Source organism: Prionailurus bengalensis, chromosome D1 (genome assembly GCF_016509475.1).
Source record: "Prionailurus bengalensis isolate Pbe53 chromosome D1, Fcat_Pben_1.1_paternal_pri, whole genome shotgun sequence".
NCBI lineage: Eukaryota > Metazoa > Chordata > Mammalia > Carnivora > Felidae > Prionailurus > Prionailurus bengalensis.
The window spans coordinates 62,895,350-62,902,255 of NC_057346.1; positions in this window are offsets into that span (position 1 = coordinate 62,895,350).

Below are 6,906 nucleotides of genomic sequence, written 5' to 3' on the forward strand. Positions count from 1 at the left end.
TTTCTGGAAGTGACTAAGGATACAGATGTATATATAATCTCTCATCATGGCACCCAGCCCAGAAGCTATGAATTTTGATGAATCAAGCATCACACCTCACTGTCTGCTCCTGATTAAATCCCTTTTAGAGTCAGTGTAATGGATGTGTGGTTGATGGGAAGTATCAGTACTTAAAGATAGTGCATTGACTTTGGAAAAGCAAGTAAAATCTAAAAGCAACTGCTAAAAAATGCTGAAAATAACCATTAGTTTTAACCTTTCCCTCGGGCATTTAAATATATTTATTGAAAGCTATTTTATGTCTAGCACAGAACTAGAAAATGGGATTCTAACATACATAAATCTTGGTCCCGTTACTCAAAAAGGTCCAATGAAAATTTCAAAAGTTAGAATTAAGAGTTAGATTAAAACACATAAATAAGCCCAGAAGAGAGATAAATTTTGTTCCTGTAGGTGGGACTCCTTTACCTACCTAACCTCCTCCTTCAGACCCCCAGTCAGAACTGCCTCCCTAAGAGCTGCTTAAAAACATGAACTATAGTCCTGTCTCTGGAACTTTTTGCTTATTGTTCCTCTGTCCACATAGCTCCGTCCCCCAGGTCCACTGGGTCTCCCTGACCACAGTATTTAAAATAGTATCCAACAATATTCTCCCCAAACACAAACAATATCCTTATACCTTCTCTGTTTTCCGTTTTGCACAGAATTTATCACTATTTAATGAACCTACATTTACTCATTTATTTGTTTAGTCAGCCTACATTCACTAAAATTTAAGCAGTAGAAGGGCAAGAATTTTTGTCTTTTATGTTCACTGTTGTATTTTGAGTGTGCAAACAGTGCTCAGTGTATGGCATAGACCAATGAATGTTTATGAAATTAATGACTGAATACATGTTGAATAAATGACTGAATGTATGCTGGTTATACAAAAATGAGACAAAACAATTGTAAATATTTATGTACCCAAAATGAGAACACCCAAATATATAAAACAATTAATTATAATATACAGGAACTAATTGATAATAATACAAAAATAGGGTACTTTAACTCTCCACCTCCAGCAATGGATATATCATCTAAGTAGAAAATCAACAAAGAAACAATGGCTTTGATTGACACACTGGACCTGATGAACCTAATAGGTGTATTCAGAACATTCCATCCTAAAACAGCAGAATACACATCCTTTTAAAGTCTACATGAAACATTTTCCAGAACAGATAACGTATTAGATCATAAAACAGGCCCCAACAAATACAAAAAAGATTGAAATCATACCATGCACCTTTTAGGACACAACACTATGAAACTAGAAGTCAACCACAAGAAAAAATTTGGAAAGACCACAAATACAGAGAAGTTAAGCAACACAAAATCTACTAAACAATTAATGGGTCAACCAGGAAATCAAAGAAGAAATAAAAAATACATTGAAACAAATGAAAATGAAAACACAACAATCCAATACCTTTGGGATGCAGCAAAAGTGGTCCTAAGAGGGAAATACATAGCAATACAGGCTTCCTCAAGAGTTGGAAGAAAACTAAAAAAAAAATTAGAACAGATCAATGAAACCAGGAGATGGTTCATCAAAAAAAATTAATAAAATAGATAAGCCTCTAGCTGGACATATCAAAAAGAGAAAAGATCCAAATAAACAAAATCACAAATGAGAGAGGAGAAATAACAGTCAACACCGTAGAAATACAAAAAATTATGAGAGAATATTACTAAAAACTATATGCCAAGAAATCGGACAACCTGGTACAAATAGATAAATTCCTACAAACATATAAACTTCCAAAAATTAACAGAAAAAATAGAAAACTTGAACAGACTGATAAACAACAAAGAAATTAAATCAATAATCAAAACAATCCCAACAAACAAAAGTCTGGGGCCAGATGGCTTCACAGGTGAATTTTATAAAACATTTAAAGAAGAGTTAATATGGGGCACCTGGGGGGCTCAGTCAGTTGAGTGTCGACTCTTGCTTTCAGTTCAGGTCATGATCCCAGGGTGGTGGGATCAAGCCCCACATTGAGCTCTGCACTGAATGTATAGCCTGCTTATGATTCACTCTCACTCTCTCTCTCTCTCTCTCTCTCTCTCTGCCCCTCTCCCTTAGGCTTTCTCTATATATAAAATAAAAAAGAAGAGTTAATATTTATTTTTCTCAAACTATTCCAAAATATGGAAAGGAAAAAAAACACACACAAATTTATTCTATGAGCCAACATTACCCTGATACCAAAACCAGATAAAGCCTCCACTAAAAAAGAAACCTATAGGCCAATATCCCTGATGAACATGTATGCAAAATTTCTCAACAAAATACTAGGAAATCAAATCTAACAATATCTTTAAAAAATCATTCCCCACTATCAAGAGTGATTTATTCCTGGTTTGGTGGTTTAATAATGGCAAATCAATCAATGTGATAGAGCACATTAATAAAAAAAAGAAGAACCATATGATCATTTAAACAGAAGCAGAAAAACCATTTGACAAAGTACAACATTAACTGATGGTAAAACAAACAAACAAACAAACAAAAACCTCACAACAGTAGTTTTAGAGAGAAAATACTGAAACATAATAAAGGCCATCTATAAAAAACCCACAACTAATATCATCCTCAGTGAGGAAAACCTGAGAGCTTTTCCTCTATGATCAGGAATAAGACAGGTATATCCACTCTCACCACCGTTATTTAACATAGTACTGGAAGTCATAGCTAGAGCAATCAGACAACAAAAATAAGTAAAAGGCATCCAAATCAGCAAGGAAGAAATAAAAGTATTTGCAGATGACACGACACTATACATAGAAAACCTGAAAGACTCCACCAAAAAAAAAAAATGGCTAGAAATGATAAATGAAACCGTTAAAGTCACAGAATGCAAAATCAACATACAGAAACATAATAAAGCAACAGAAAGAGAAATTAAGAAAACAATCCCATTTACAACTGCACCAAAAACAATAAGATAGGAAAAAGCTTCCCCAAAGAGATGAAAGAACTATATTCTGAAAACTATAAAATACTCATGAAAGAAATAAAAGAAGACACAAAGAAATGGAAAAACATTCCTTGCTCATGGATTGGAAGAATAAATATTGTTAAAATGTCTATGCTTCTCAAACAACCTATACAGTTAACACAATCCTTATCAACATGCAAATATAATTGTTTATAGAGCTAGAATAAACAATCCTAAAATTTCTATGAAACCACAAAAGACCCCAAATAGCCAACGCAAACTTGAAAAAGAAAATCAAAGCTGGAGGAATCACAATTTCTAACTTCAATTTATGTTACAATGCAGTAATGATCAAAACAGTATGATACTGACACAAAAACGGACTCAGAGAAGGCACCTGGGTGGCTCATTCAGTTAAGTGTCTAACTTCAGCTTAAGTCATGATCTCACAGTCTGTGAGTTCGAGCCCCGTATGGAGCACTGTGCTGACAGCTCAGAGCCGGTAGCCTGCTTCAGATTCTGTGCCTCCCTCTCTCTCTGCCCCTCCCCTGCTTGCACTCTGTCTCTCTCTCTCTCAAAAATAACAAACATTAAAAAAATGGATAGGTCACTAGAAGAGAATAGAAAACCCAGAAAAAAACCCACAAATATATAGTCAATTAAATGTAAACAAAGCAGGAAAGAATTTCTAAAGGAAAAAAGACAGTCTCTGTAACCAATGGTGCTGGGAAAACTGGACAGCAACATGCAAAAGGATGAAACTGGACCACTTTCTTTTATTTATTTATATATTTTTTAATGTTTACTTTTGAGAGAGAGGTGGGGAGAGGCAGAAAGAGAGAGAGGAAGACACAGAATTTGAGGCAGACTCCAGGCTCCAAGCTGTCAGCACAGAGCCCAATGCTGGGCTTGAACTCATGAACTGTGAGATCATGACCTGAGCCAAAGTTGGATGCTTAACCAATTGAGTCCCTGGACCACTTTCTTATACCTCACACAAAAATGAATTCAAAATGGATGAAAGACTTAAATGTGAGACATAAAGCCTTAAAAGCCCTAGAGGAGAATACAGGCAGTGTCCTCTTTGACATTAGCCATACCAACTTCTTACTAAATGTGTCTCCTGAGAGAAGGGAAACTAAAGCAGAAACAAACTATTGGGGCTACATCAAAATAAAAAGCTTCTGGATGGTGAAGGAAATAATCAATAAAACTAATAGGCAGCCCATGGAATGGGAACAAATATTCACAAATGACATATATGATAAAGGGTTAGTATCCAAAATATATGAAGAACCTATAAAACTCAACACTCTCCAAAATAAAAAATGAATTTAAAAATGGGCAGCAGCAATAGCACTGCTAGGAATTTATCCAAGGGATACAGGAGTACTGATACATAGGGGCACTTGTACCCCAATGTTTATAGCAGCACTCTCAACAATAGCCCAATTATGGAAAGAGCCTAAATGTCCATCAACTGATGAATGGATAAAGAAATTGTGGTTTATATACACAATGGAATATTACGTGGCAATGAGAAAGAATGAAATATGGCCCTTTGTAGCAACGTGGATGGAACTGGAGAGTGTGATGCTAAGTGAAATAAGCCATACAGAGAAAGACAGATACCATATGGTTTCACTCTTATGTGGATCCTAAGAAAGTTAACAGAAACCCATGGGGGAAGGGAAGGAAAAAAAAAAGAGGTTAGAGTGGGAGAGAGCCAAAGCATAAGAGACTGTTAAAAACTGAGAACTGAGGGTTGATGGGGGGTGGGAGGGAGGGGAGGGTGGGTGATGGGTATTGAGGAGGGCACCTTTTGGGATGAGCACTGGGTGTTTTATGCAAACCAATTTGACAATAAATTTCATATATTAAAAAAAAATGGGCAGAATACATGAATAGATATTTTTCCAAAGAAGACCCCAGATGGCTAGCAGACACATGAAAAGGTCCTCAATATCACTCATCATCAGGGAAATACAAATCAAAACTACAATGAGATATCACTTCACACCAGTCAGAATGGCTAAAATCAACAGTACAAAAAACAACAGGAGCTGTGAGGATGTGGAGAAAGGAGAATCCTCTTGCACTGTTGGTGGGAATGCAAACTGGTGCAGCCACTCTGGAAAAGAGTATGGAAGTTCTTCAAAAAGTTAAAAATAGAACTACCCTACAAGTTAGCAATTACACTACTAGGTATGTATCAAAGAATACAAAAAATACTAATTAAAAGGGATATTCTACCCCAATATTTATAGCAGCATTATCTACAATAGCCAAATTATGGAGAGATCCCAAATGTCCAATTACTAATAAATGGATAAAGAAAATGTGCTATGTATACACAATGGAATATTACTTAGCCATACAAAATAATGAAATCTTGCTATTTGCAATGACATGATGGAGCAGAGTATCATGCTAAGTGAAACAAGTCAGTCAGAGAAAGACAAATACCATATTTCACTCACATGTGGAATTTAAGAAAAAAAAAATAGGAAAGGGAAAAATAAAAGAGAGAGAGGCAACCAAGAAACAGACTCCCAACTATAGAAAACAAATTGATGGTTACCAGAGAGGAGGGGGTTGGGGCATGAGTTAAATAGTTTGTGGGGATTAAAGAGTGCACTTGTTCTGATGAGCATGGGTGATGTATGGAACTGTTGAATTACTATATTGTACATCTGAAAGTAATATTATGCTGCATGTTTACTAATTAGAATTTACATTTTAAAAAAGTAAACTAAACAAAACAATACAAAAAACACACCCAGGACAGTTTACATAGAACACATAGGTCAACAAGATAGGTGGATAGGTTAAAACACTAAAGCATAATTAAAACGGCTTAGATAATTTTGTTTAAACTGGGGGGGAAATGCTTAGTAACTGGTACAGCACCTCCATCAACAAAACAGAAGCTATTCAGACCGTGCCCTGTCGCTGCCACTGATGGACCCTATTCTGCTGTCAATAACGCACACTTTGTGGATCATGGGGAAGTCCAGGAGACACCATGAGAGTGCCCAGGGTAGTGTTGAGGGGCCAGGGGACTCAAAGTAGAAGATATTTACAATAATAGCAACACAGTATTTGATAGCTGCACAGTTGTGAATATAGCAGTTTGTACTAACTTAATACCACTCCTTACTCTTGGCATTATAAACCACAAACAGATTTAAATACATTGGTATGAAACATAATGCATGTTTTAAAAACAGTTAAAGTAAACAAAAGCATCTTTGCGATCTTCTGGAATGTTTGCTAAATAGGATCCACAGAGAAAATCTATTTATAGAAAAAATAGAGTTTGACTTGGTGAAATTGAAAGATGTCCATTGAATACTGGGCAGCAGACAATAAAATTGAGAGCTTTATAGCAAACTAGAGGAGATACTAGTAATATCTAGCCAACAAAGGGTTCTAATACTTAAAATATGCACAGCGATTTTCTAAATATGCAAGAAAAACAAATATTAATAGAAAAATCAGGCAAAGGATATGACCACATGATTTACAGCCTGAAAACCACAAATGGCCAAACGCTATATGAACAATGCTTACTTACCAGGAGAAAGTCAAATCAAATTAAAAACAATAAAATAGTATGTTACATCTTTATAGTTTTTTTTAACAAGATAGCATCAAATGCTATAAGGATTATGAAAAATAAAGGAACTTTAGGAATTTCTAGTAAGATTTTGTAAATATTTTGGAGAGAAATTTGGTAATTCCTAGTGAAATTAAATAATTTATATGCTATGACTGAATCAAAAATCCTCCACATATATCTACTTTAGGTCTATAAAGAGACGTGTACAGGATATTGACACCAACAATATTTTTAGTAACAATCACAGGTCACTTGGGTGTTGATTACTTACATAGAGGGAAAATGCATATAATG